At 41.6% G+C, this 13,910-nt stretch overlaps 1 protein-coding gene across 6 annotated transcripts in view; it reads right to left on the minus strand.

Moving 5' to 3' along the window:
• Positions 1–13,910, minus strand: part of caskin1 (CASK interacting protein 1) — a 160,223-nt gene that overhangs the window by 76,181 nt on the left and 70,132 nt on the right. The window lies entirely within an intron of this gene.

Raw genomic sequence — 13,910 nt, forward strand, 5'->3', positions numbered from 1 at the left:
TGACAGCAGCAACTAAAAATACTTATAGGAGAAATAGATGGACCGGTGTTGGCCAACATGAGTTGTTGGTGATCCACGATGGGCTATAAATATTTCAGTGTTTGTGCTGTCAGGCTACATAAGCAGCATGGGGCTTCCACTACAAGTAGTCCAAACAAGCATATAAGGTGAGAAACCACACACACACACACACACACACACACACACACACACACACACACACACACACGTAGAGCTGTAGCTACACATGAATAAGGTATCATTCACAAAGAAGACTGCACACGCTGACATGCATGCTTTAAAACAAGACTTTTATTAAAGTGAGAGTAGAGCCGTTGCCGGTCACATGTTGACTGTAAGGACCGCTGGATGGTGCGAGCACCGAAGTCAAACTGAATTTGGCAAAAATGCAACATGAAAAGGAAGTAGTCTTCAATATACAGTCCCAAATAAAACTATGTAGATACCGATCAAACTTTTAACATGAATATTTATTCCGCCTCCCTAAGTAAACACTTTGCAGTCACCCTTTTCTGAAATGACAGCTGCAGATCCTATGCCTCTCTACCCGCTTTGACCATCTCTAGAGACTGAAATCTCTGCTAATCAGCTTAACCTTTGTCTTTGGACAAAAAGTGTCTGTGCACATCAATTTCCAGGTCTTGCCACTTATTCTCAATTGGTTTTAGGTGTGGACTTTGAGTGGGCCATCCTAACACTGGGAGATGCTGTGATTGAATCCTTCCACTGCAGCTCTGGCTGTTTGTTTAGGTGAACCTCTGCCCCGGTCACAAAGCTTCTGAAAGGTTCCACTCTGAGCAGCATCTCTGTCCCTGCTAAAGAACTCAGGCCCACAGCCTGATGCTGCCACCAGCATCAGGCTGTGGGCGTGCCGTGTTCCACGTAAAGCGAACTCTGAAGTTCTACATGGCAAACTCAAATCAGGACTTCTGATAGCTTTCTTTCAGCAAAAGTGTTCTTCTTGGTACGCTTCCATAATGGCCAGATGTTTTAGACTGACATCTCTGCAGTCTTCCTTCTTTCCTTCCTTCCTTCCTTCATCCCTTCATGGTCTTGTTTGTTCATTATTGACCACTAAAAAACCTCTGAGACCTGCACAGAACAGATGAAACCTGTAGATTAAAGCCCATAAAGCTGAGCAAAGTGCTAATCCTAGCTTCATTTTCAATGATTTGGACCGTTATGAATGTCTGTGAGTCTTAAACGTGACTTGGGCGCAGTGTTGGTTTCACTTCGGGGGCATTTATTTATCAGTCCATGCGTTTTATATCCATTGCTAATTTTCAACGCGTCAGCTTGGAGCACACAAAGGTCCCCGAGAGCCCAAAGGTTGCTTCTTTTCTGCTGCCCTTCTCAAGCATCGGTCCGTATGTATGCTAGAAAAGGTCAGAAATATCTGCGTGCCAACAATGAAGCAGCCGGTGAAGGTAAGACAAGATCCCGCGAGTTCATAGGAGAGATTATTCACAGTCTGCTGATTCTCCGCTTTTTTTTTTCCCATGGCGAAAATGGGCTAATTTTACCCTCACGGGGGAGGAGAAGGGATCAGTGCTTTTCTTAATGGGTTGCTGTGTTATATCTCAAGCTCTTGAGAAGATCTGTTTGAATTTTTTCAAGAGGAAACTTGCTGCTCAGTGACTTGAGAGTCAGACTCATTAGATTGCAAACCGATGAGGAAGCATCCTAGCAACATGAACTTGTTTTTGTTTCTCTGGCCTTCTTCCGCCTCTCCGTGCGTTGTCACTCTTCCTGACCCTGGCAAAAAGAGAGTGGAAAAAACAGCGCCATGCTCTCCCCTCCTCCTCCACTTTCCTTCACCTCTCTATTCCTCCTTCTGTGTTTTTCTCTTATTATTTTCTTGTGCTTTATGCTGCAGGCAGCTGATTAAACTCCATAGCAGAGAAAACAGACCGACATTGGACCAGAGTCCGCCTTCACAGATTTCAATCCTGTGCTGCTGAAGTGAACAGATATTTTTTTTCCCCCCATTTACAAAACAGCGTGTTGGCTTTTAAACTCCTACTTTGCAAAAGAAGACACGAGAAATGTCTCTTAAAGTCACAGTGTGCATTAATAACTACAGTTAACACTTAATAAGTGTTCCTGAAACATGTTTCTACTGTTTCTAATAACTGTAGTAAGTGATAGGGGATCCATGAGGTCTCAAAATATCAAAGTGACAATCTTTCCTTTCTGGAAATGTGCAATTCACCTGCTGTGAACATATGACTTTGTTGGATGAAGTATGTCTGCGCTATTATTAGGAGATATGAAGGCGAGCGCTTTAGGCTTGACAACCCGTTGTAATGTTTGAGGCTCTTATGTTAGAAATGAGAAACGAAGCGGCACTTGAGTTGCTTTGGTCCACAGAAAGAGTCGGATATTAAAGATGTCTGGAAAACTGTCCTCAAAAGCAGAGATAGGCTCGGCGTGAGACGTGGTATCAGGAAATGATGAGTACAGTGTTTACGCCTGGCACTGACGTCCATCCTGGGGGGGGATCCGATCACGCGCGGAAAGCTCCAAGTACAGGTGTGGACAAACTTGAAAGGTTTAGGGCTTCGTTAAAGCACCGCCGGAGGTAGTCAGAGACGCATTTATTCGTTTCGCATTCCCAACGCGACCCTTCCTGATTCAGTTTCACATTGAAATATTTAACCCGCATTATTCTCTCTGCTTGACACCGCAGCCATCGCTCCAGCTGTGAGCTACCTGTGATTTTGCAGAAACATCAGTAGATTTGCTGTTGGCCAAAACGGCCCACCGCGTGACGTGTTTGTTTGTTTGCAAAGCAGGCAACAAGATTCAAACACCCGGGATGGATCTTAATGCCTGGTGCGAATTGTCTGTCTACTTTTATCTGAATCAGCCAGGCGTGAGCAGAGCCTTAGAGACAGAGCTGTACCAACGCCACACAGGTCGCAGCGTCATAAAAGCTTTTAAAAGAAAGGAAAAGGAAACACACTTAATGGTTTTCAATACAGGACGATAACATGGAGCGTTACGTTGAACTTCGCGAAACGCCACTAGACCAAGAAATGTGTGCATATGTTTGAGCTGCTTGACTGCAGGAGCCTTTTGATCCCCATTGACCTCGCCGCCACCCTTCCTGCTCAGAGCGTTCCAAGCACACGCGCATGCCATCTGCTCACAGTTCACACACATAAACACGTGCACAATTAAGAGCGGGAACCCCCGGCGGTCAGGTGTCTGGATGTTATCGCTTAATTACTGCAGGTTTCTGTGACCACCGGGCGCGTTCACACAGGTCCTCACGTCCATGACCGTCGTGGCGGGTGTGTAAAATTTCCTGGAAGAGTTGCTGGAGATGTGCAAAAGTAGGCTGACGGATCAATTCTGGGACTAAATGTTCTGCCAGAGATCAAACCCGTTCAGGAGTGGCTGAGTGAGGGGAATTGGATGTAATTTAGCTTCACATCTGTTGCTGTTTCCATCCAGCTCACACTGCTTAAATGGAAGCAGGTCACTACGCTGTGAGCCAGCTCGACCGACCGACCGACCCAAAATCTTGAATGTATTACGTTTAGAATATTGTCTTTATCCTTCGAACGTTAAACTGGAAAGCAGATGTCAGGGTTAGTAAGAGGGTATACACCTGTGCGGATGCTCCGTGGCAGGTTCCCCGTCGCTCAAGGCTCAAGAACTCCCATCTGAGCTGTAAACTAATTTGACGTAAAAGTCGGCTCGCTATCAACTTCCCCTTCTCAGGCTTTAAATCCAAAGAGCTGTCTGACTGTTTAAATGGGACAGAAAACAGCCACTCACTCAGACGACCTGCCACTAACGGGAAACAGACCATTAAGGAATCTGTACAGTTGCACGTCATTTCAGTTCGGACTCAAATTCTTCTGAAAAATATTTGCACCTAGTTGGATTGTAATGATTTGCAGGTGCTCTTGCCCATTTTTATATCTTTTCTGCACTGCAAACACATCCTTGGATCAGATCTTCATCAGGAAAGTTAGCAGCCTCCCCTGCTTTGGTTTCATGATGCCGATTTACAGGCAGGCGGATGACTATTGGTGACATACTGGCTGTATAACATTACTGTAACATGAAAATATTTGCAAGAGCCCCTCAATTTATACATTTATTGAATCTTTTTGTTCTGTGATGCAAAATGAAAAAAAATATGTTGTTTTGTCTTTCCAACACATTGGAAAACCACACATGCTTCCTGCATATTTAATACTGTTGCATACAACATGAATGCCGCAGTTCTCAAACACCAACACTGCACATATGCATCACTGCAACTGCAACTCAAATATTGCAGCAATATTATAACTTCACTTATCTAGGAAGCCTCATTGCAATCACAAGTATTTTTTACTGGTCAGATCTGACCAAGGTACCCACCTTGTATTTTTATACAACCGTTTTTGTTAATATAGTTTTGCAAACCAAAACTATATTAAAACTTACATAAAAAATACACAATAAACAACAAAACCTTTTGTAACTTATTCCATGATGACCGGTGGGAAAACTCCGTTTTGCCAAAATTGAACTCAATCCCCTGAGAACATTTAAAAGTGACTACCTGGTAGTAACTACTGGGGCCGACAGAAAGTAGGGTATTGCTGTGTACAGGGATTTTACCCAGCAGAGCTTTATCAATGAACACGTACCAGGGTTGCTGTCCACCAGTGGTTAACAACGTTCACCCACCCTAATCAAAGAGAACATTGTGGTGAGAGTTTTTGCCTGATAAAATAAATTTAAAAAAGCAGCTGCTTGTACAGTGCATCACTATAGTCAACCATAGACTATTTTAATCTAGTTTAAATTTCGGATTTAGTCACAAGATTAGCAACAGCTGATTATCAATTGGTACTCCCAAATACTTGTAAGGTGACACAAATCATTGTACTATTAGAGGTAAAAAGAAGAAGAAGAAGAAGAAGAAGAAGAAGAAAGACGTAAAAAGCCTTAAAACTGTGATTTTTTTTCGAAAACCAAAATCATTTGTTTTTTCGGGCATTTAAAGCCAGTTTCTGTGTCCTATGAGGACTAAAGTACAGGCTGAAGTCCTTCTCTCAAATATGCTTCAGGAGTAAATGAGCCGATGACTGATTCTCTCACGCACAAGCGCAATTTTGAATAGCTTTGTTTAAATCATTTGTAAAAGTACAAAATCAAAAGAGGGACCAGAACAAAACCCTGAGGAACGCCTTTACTTATCACCTCCACAAAGTCTGGTTTGGGGTTTTAATGTCCTTTAGGGTGACTGAGAAAGATTTAAATTCAAATAACTCACATTTTACATCAGGTACAGGGATGGAAAAACATGGGTCAAAGGTCATGTCAAAAATAAACACTGGATTATAATGTAATGGATTATTTCAGTTCTCAGTGAAAGACTTTTAGCAAAACTCCTACAACTTGATGACAAACTAATTCAAATATTTTTGATCAACAGTATATGTTTTTGTTGTTCACTTTTGTACCTGTTTTAGTATATATTATGCTAAAAGTTGCAGAGTGGTGTAAGGCAAGGGAAGGCATGGTCTACGTAGTCCCTAGTTACACCAACATATCTGAACGAGGATAATGGTCCATGAAACTAACAAACCGCTAGTTGAAAACATTGTAGAGATTTTTAAAAAGCATATTTCAAGACAACAGAATTTATTTTTCTTGTAAGCAAAAGCAAATTGTTGTAGCCCTCTTTCAGCCAGCTGAGCAGTAGTGCACAGCAAAGGGTGGGGTAAGGGCAACGCTGCATTACTGCATGCTCCATACGGCAATCTCTAATCACTCTGGCATCTCATTAGCAAGTGGCTTGAGGAGAGGTTTGTCGGACAATTTTTTCAAAGTCAATAAAGCTTAGCTCGATGACTAACTTGTTGTTACCCGAAATAATTACATGAAGTAATTACAACTTTTATAAGTAAACTGTGACAAAGCAACCTTCGACCCGTCAACACTTTCAGTCTGCTGCAGCGGAACCCTGGGAAAATACTGATTTCATAATTTTACTGCAAACCTTCAGCCTTAAACAAACACGCACGCACCACACACACACACACACACACACACACACACACACTGGGTTTTATAGAGGCGGTTGCTAGGTAACAAGCATAGATCTTCCTACACATGGACAAATGTGCTGCACACCCATGCAAAACTCAAAGATGCACAAACACATGTACCCATGCTCGCACATGCACACATACACACACGCACACACACACGCACACACACTTGCACACACATCCAGATCAGCATGATGAGAGTGACAGTAACAGTGTGACATCCTTATTTCCAGATGAATCGTCTAAAACAACATCTGCTCCCTCCTCGGAGACTCCTAGTGAACAAATGCAACTCGGTGGTAAGTCCCCCACTCAGAGGTTCAGCTGATGCCTGAATCCAGATCAGGAGAAGTCAGCGGCTTAGTTCAGTGGCACAGTTAACTCCTTAATGCACTAAGTATCCACTCTCTTTGACTTGATGGGATCCTTCTTGTGAAGATGAACATTTCTACATTTCTGCAGCAAAACACAAACGCGCTAATGCGATGGAGTAACACGCCGGGGACTGGCAACACCATTTATGTTACAAATGAGTAATTCTAATTTGGTTTTTTCTGCATTGTATTTCAGCCAAACAAGCAAAAAAAAAATAGAGATTCAGCCTAACTAAGCACTGATTTGTGGAGTTTTGAAACTTCTGTGTAGGTGGAGGATGATAAGAGGCTGCTCTGTGTAGTTTGTGTGGGTCTAATTAAATAAAATAAAGAGCCAAACAAGGTTCAGACTGTTAAGCATCATATGTGTAAAGATAGAAACATGCAATAATGCTGATGAATGACGGTATAATTTGCGTTAAGTAAGGAAATACTTGACAGAACAGCAGTAATGTTTTGTTCTGGTTTTGATTCATTGCAAGCATAGAACCCAGGGAGGGAGTTATCTATACAGCTTCTAAAAAAAAATCCTTGTTTCAGTCAACAACATGTACTGTTTATAACATTTTCTGCTGCATGAAATATCAAGCTGCAACAGACTGGCAACCTGTCCAGGGTGTACCCAGATTCTCGCCCAATGACTGCTGGAGATAGGCACTAGTACCCCTCACGACCCCAGCAGGGATAAAGTGTGGAGGAAAATGGATGGATGAAATATCAAGACCCTGAATAGATCATATGCCGTTACCATACAACATAGAAAGGATTCCTGGATGAATGTGTGTTTCTGTGCTTTTTTGTGTCTCTGCTCTGTCTTCTCTAACCCCCAGTGGGTCGAGGCAGATGACTGCTCACACTGAGCTTGCTTCTGCTGGAGGTTTTCCTCTCTGCTAAAGGGGAGTTTTCCTCTCCACTGTCGCTTCATGCATGCTCAGTATGAGGGATTGCTGCAAAGCCATAAGCAATGCAGACAGGTGTCCTTGTTGCTCTACCCTCTCTCAGGAGGAGTGAATGCTGCTCGTCAAGACTTGATGCAATCTGCTGGGTTTCCTTAGATAGGAAACTTTTTTGACCAATCTGTATGATTTGATTGAGTTTGACTTTGTAAAGTGCCTTGAGATGACATGTGTTGTAAATTGGCACTATACGAATAAAATTTAGTGGAATTCAATTAACAATATATATTGTGCATCAATAATTAAGATGAGATGTACAGACAAGTCAGGTGGTGACCAGATTCTGCAGGTCTTTTACCTTAATAACCCCTGATGACCATGCCTAAGTGGTATCACGTTACACTAACAATGCTCTTTTGTAGTACAAGCCATTCCAAATTGAATATTTAAAATGAGTAATTATAAGTATCAGTGAGGTGTTTATAAATAACTAAGCCCAGAAGAAGCAAAAGGATGTAAAAAGCTGCTAAAAAAAAGAGAATTGTATTTCTGATGACATGTTGAGATCGTTCAGCCTGAGATGCGAGAAAATGAGAGAACAAAGCGTTCATCAAACCATATGAAAGCTAAACGGAGTACCACAAAGTTGCTCAACTTTTATCCTTCATGAAGCTTGAAATCTTATAGTTAAGGGAGGAATTTACATCCCTAAAAGAAGATAGCAACACACAAAGATTACTGCTTACAGTTCGCAATGCTAGCAATGCTAACATAACTATGTGCCATTCTTGATTACTTGTTCCGCTGTTTGTATCAAAATATAAAAAATGTTTGCTTTAGTTGACCAAATCTAGATATTTGAAACTAACAGTAATAAACTTAATTGTATAATCATATTGCCTGAAGAAAAGACAACAAACTCGATTAAAAAAATAGTTGTATACATACAGGTTTCTGTGCTCATGGAACTAGGGTTTGTATAAAATGTAGGCAAAGGAAAAGAGAGAATTTATCATATTTAAAAAAAAACTTTATTTATTTTATTTGTACTCTGGTTAACAAAGGTATTAAATGAATTGAACATCCTGTGTTCTGATGCACCAAGTTTTTAATTTTCTTTCTTTCCATTCAAAGTTTGCAGAGTCCAGCTGCGAAACTCAGATGTTTCTTTCTCCAGGGAGACTCTCAACTCTAGCTCCTCCTGGGGATTCTGATACACCGCATGGTCAGGGGGATATATAATCATATCACTGCATTTTGAGCTAGCCTTGGGGGTTTGACATGCTGAAAGAAAAAACTCCAAACGGAGATGACTGCGTAAGCAGACACCTGAACCACCTCAGCGCTCTCTCTTTTTTATGGAGTAACCCAAACTTCCCTCAATATCTAAGCTCAGACATTCTAAAAAGGGATATTTGCATAAGATATGTTTTTATTCAGTGATATTCTTTCAGTCCTTAAGAAAAAATAACAATGAGCTGTATTAGAACTATAGCTAGGAAGCTACAAACATAATTCTGTTAACCAGCTGACAGCAGGCTGGGTAATGGAGCAGATAGCCTGACTAGTTAACCAGCTAATGTCAGCTTTTATCTTGGTGTTAGTCTATAAAGAGCAGAGCAACTCTTGAAACATACTACTAATTTTACAAGGTGCCATATTCTTCCTTTATTACAGTTCATACCTGAAAATAACTTTCATGGACAAGAGTTCTAGGCACAGCCAAGGGCCAGAGGGGGTCTGGTTTGAAGACCAACGGATTTCATGTCTGCTTTTTGTGGACGACATGGTTCTGCTAGCCCCCTCTAGCCAAGTAAGTTAGTAAAATTACACCTTTCACAGATAGAATCACAAAGTGCCTCACAAAATACAAAGGAAAAGCACATAAAAACATGACATCAAATTAAAAGCCTGTCTATACAAACATGTTTTTAGCTGTGTTTTAAAAATGATCAACAAAATTCACATGACGTAGAAACAAAGGGAGAGAATTCCAGTCGGGGTGCGACAGCTACAATGGAGCGATCCCCACGGGTTTTAAACCTAGTACGTGGGGCTAGAGTTCTGGTAGAAGTCTGAGGCTTAAGCATGTCAGAAATATACTGGGGGGTCTCACCATGCAGGGCCCTAAAAGTTGAAACAAGAAGCTTAAACTGGAAGCTAACATTAACTAGTAGCCAATGAAGAGTGGCTAGAACAGCATTCATATGGGCTCCCCTGCTTGTCCCCCATCAAAAATCTGGCCACAGCATTCTGCACAGTTTGAATGTGATGCATTGCAGATTTGTTAAAACAAGTAAAAAGACAGACTATATTTATTTGGGTTAGTCTGCCATGGCTCTCGACGGGAAAAAAGGTGGCTCGCCCTCTCCAGGATGGGGGAGCGGTGTTCCTGCTTCAAATGGAGGAGTTTAAATATGTTGAGGTCTTGTTCACGAGTAAAGGGCGAACGGAGCACGAGATCAACAGACGGACCTGGGCGTCCGCTGCAGTAAAACATATACTGCTCTGATCAGTTGCGGTGAAGAGTGCGTCTCCTTTCGGTTCATCTCTCGATCAGGGTCGCAGCCATGAATTCTCGATTTACGGTTTACGTTCCTTCCCTCATGTATGGTCATGACGTTTGGGTCATGATTGAAAGAACAAGTTGCCAGATACAAGCAGCTGAAAGGAGCTTCCTCCCAGGACACCTTCAGAGATAGGGTGAGGAGCTCGGCCACCTGGGAGGGGCTCGAGGTACAGCCACTGCATTTGTTCCCAATGCACCCTGGATGCCTCCCTTGGAAGGTGTTCCAGGTACGTCACACCAAGAAGAGGCCAATGGAGTGGCTCAAGACACGCTGGAGAGACTATGACTCTCAGCTGGCCTGTGAACGTCTTGGTCTTCCCCCAGAGGAGCAGGATGTGGTGTCTGGGGAGGAAAAAGTCTCTTCTTAGTCTGCTGCTAATGCGACCCAGTCCCAAATAGGCGGGTTACTACGAGTACAAGTAGCATACGATTCTTTGTGCGGTTCACAATATATAAGATCTTGGGGTACATGAGCCACTGCACTTGAGAAAAGCACTTATCCTCCTATCCTGGAGGGATCATTCAATCCTTTCATGATACCAATATGCACCTTAAAAGGAAAAATTGTGGTATCGCAATTTGTGAATATTTTAGGCCATTTATCACAGAGAAGCTAACTCCGTGATAAATGGCCTAAACACCCGAGCGGTAGTTGGTGTTATCTGGATTACAAAGAAAACCCTCAAAAGTGGCATGTTTGCATTGGACCTTTTGACTCAATATTTTTATACAACCGTTTTTGTTTTTTTTTTTGTCTTTCGGGGTATAAATCTGCTGTTTTTTCAAATCTAGAGACTGACATTTTTTTCACATTCTTCTTTGCAAAAGCACCCAAACTCAGTCAGATTGGATAGAGACATTTTTTTAATATCAATTTTCAAGGTTTGCCACAGATTATCAATTGGATTAAGGTCAGGACTGGGCCGTCCTAATACATGAATGTGCTGTGATCCAAGCATCATCACAGCACGCTGCAGCCACCACCAACTTTCACCTCCATCTTCTGTTCAGGATGATACAGAAAGAGAATCATTCTCGTCTGATCTGTGTCCACTGCACGACTGGGGACAAACTGCAAATGGGACATCTTCTCAGCATGGTTTTCTTCTTGCCCCTCTTCCATACAAGCAGTTTGTGGGGTCAACAACTATTGACCGTTCTGTCAACAGCTTATACCACCTGATCTGTAAGTCTCTGCTGGTCTACCAGAGGTAAATATCTCTTAAGCTTAGGTGGACAACAGTTTCTTGGTAGGTTTGCAATTGTACCATGCACTTCCTACTTTAAAACACAGTGGACTGAACTGAGCACAGTGAGATGTACTCCACTGTGAGGACTTCTCCACAACCCCCTGCCTGACATGTCTGCTTTGTTCCTCCATGACGCTGTTTGTTCACTAATGTTCATATTAGAACATGCTTCATAAACAACTTTACAGTAAGCCATATATTATACAGAACACAAAGCAATATTAAGAATGGCACATCTTAAAGCAATTGACACCAGATTATATCTCCCACTAAAAGGGCTGTCCTGGGACATCTCTGCTGACTCACAGTTGCATTATGGGGAAGTCATAGGATATTGTCATACTGATCATCACATAACACGTGGCATGTAAACATGTAAACACAAGTATGGGAGAGCGAATGCAATGGTGAGGAGCATGTAAACACAACACGGCTGTAAACTCATGCGAGCACACAACAGGTAATCAGGTAGGAGCACAGTGATGAGCGTTGCTCAGTGCGTGCCAGAGGAAGTGCAGCCAGCTGCATTCATTCGCTGTATATACACACATCACATCCTCACTAACACACAGAGACGCAGACTGACGAGAGCACAAATAATAAGAAACATCTCGGTGTGCTTTCTCACACTCCGGTGATCCTGACGCATCTGTTTCTGGGGCATCCAGCCGAGGACGGAGGAGGAGTGAAATATACACCCAAAGGACAGAGGAAGAGTGAAGGCCAAGAACCCCAGTATGTGTTTGTTTGGGTGTGTGCGATAGGCAGACTTCCAGAAACCGGCAAAAGAAAAATCAGTTCTTTTGACTCTTTTACCTGATTTATTACCCCTGCCTCTTTCCTCCCTTTCCTTCCCTATATCAACCTCCTCTTCCTCTTCTCCTCCCACTTCCCTCCTCTGCACCTTCTCCTCCAGCTTTTCCTTCTCCTGTGTTACCTATTGATTGCTGAATCTCAAACATTTTCCAAAGCTTTGCTATCCCTTCCTACTAGCTATTATCTGCTCTATTATTTGACCAAAAATGTTTCTATAATGAATGAACTGTGATCTGAGACTCATCCAATCAGCTGTTACCCTGCAGGTTCACTGGCATTGAATCTGCAGTGCTGGGGAAAAGTAGTTGCCCCCTTACATATGTCGTCTGTCAGAGCTTTTTTTGTAACACTTTATATCATTTTTGAAATATTATATTGAACAATAACTGACTATGATTGTTTTACATTCCTAAGAAATTATTTTAGGTCCATTCTTCTTTGTGAAATTGTTTTAAACTAGCCACATTAGAGAATATTTGGGTGTAAATGGCTAATATCATGCCCGATCTCAATCTGATTTATTTCCAGATATTGACTAGGCAACTCTATAATCTTCTTCTATAAGTTTCTTTAAGCCCATTAGACAGAAATCATGGTTCAAGTCGTCCAGGTCCTGAAGCAGCAGAGCAGCCCCAGACCGTCCAACTACCACCACCATTCATACCTGTTCTGGGATTTCTTCAGTTTGAGGCATAATGTGTTCCTTTTTCTGTTCTTTTAGCCCACTTCTTTTAGTCAGGCTGGCTCTATTGATTGGCTTCTTGACTCAACAAGACAGGCAGTTATCGTGCCTGTCGGTGGTCCATGATATTCAAACAACAAAATGTGGCTAATTGTGCTTAATTAAAGATTTAACGAGGGAGCAATAATATGGCTTGGATAGCTTTTTCCGAAATGAATTAAATCAAGATTTGAAAACCCTTTAGTGTTAACTCAAAATAAATATCAATAATAGTTTGAGGAACTGAAAAAAGCAAATAACAGAAGAATTCTGTAAGGAGGTAAATACTTCTTCATAGGACAGTAACAAAAATAAGGAATAAGGAGGCCTTATATGTCTGTCTGTGTGTGTGTGTGTGTGTGTGTGTGTGTGTGTGTGTGTGTGTGTGTGTGTGTGTGTGTGTGTGTGTGTGTGTGTGTTCTTACGCACATATACAACAGTGGACCTTGGCGTGGTTACACAGTCACAAAGAGGGGACTACAAAGCAAACAGGGGACATTTTTCAGGTCCCCTGTTTGACATGCTTTAAATCAGGTCCAAATCATCTCTAAATCCCTTTCGGACATTTTTTTAATTTTTGCAAAGAGTGGACCTGAAAGTGTGTGAGTGTTAATGACTATACTCAGCAGTGCCTCTGCTGGATAAAGCATAGTTCAACAACTTATTCACACATGTCGTTTACACACACACACCATTATAATATGAATGGGTTGTGGCCCAAAGGAGTCTTGTAGACTGTAGAGGGTCAATTATGCAAATTACTTAAGAAGGAAGTCTCTTGAAACATAGTTTGATCTTTTTTTCCTTTTCTTGTATTTTAGCTAAACTTTGTATTAAAATAAAGCATTCAAAATCAGAAAAGTAAAATTGATTTTTTTTTCTAAAAATGTCAACAACAAGAAATAGAAACACGACGAGGATAGAATCAGAGATAAAATATTCAGTAAATACCTATTGTATTAAATAATTATTCAAGAATAATGGCACATCTGACTTTGGCCACAGCTTTAAACCTGCATTTAGAAATGCACATTTTAGATATTGATTCCAATTCCAAAAACAGAGATCACCTTGTCCTGTATGGAATAATAGAAGTCCGCTGTTTGCTGGTACACAATGACACAAGTTCCCTTTTAGATAGCATGGGGTGATATGACTCTACCAATTGTGTGAAAATAAAAAGAAGCTAACCTATCCCTAT

Source organism: Fundulus heteroclitus, chromosome 16, assembly GCF_011125445.2.
Source record: "Fundulus heteroclitus isolate FHET01 chromosome 16, MU-UCD_Fhet_4.1, whole genome shotgun sequence".
Lineage (NCBI taxonomy): Eukaryota > Metazoa > Chordata > Actinopteri > Cyprinodontiformes > Fundulidae > Fundulus > Fundulus heteroclitus.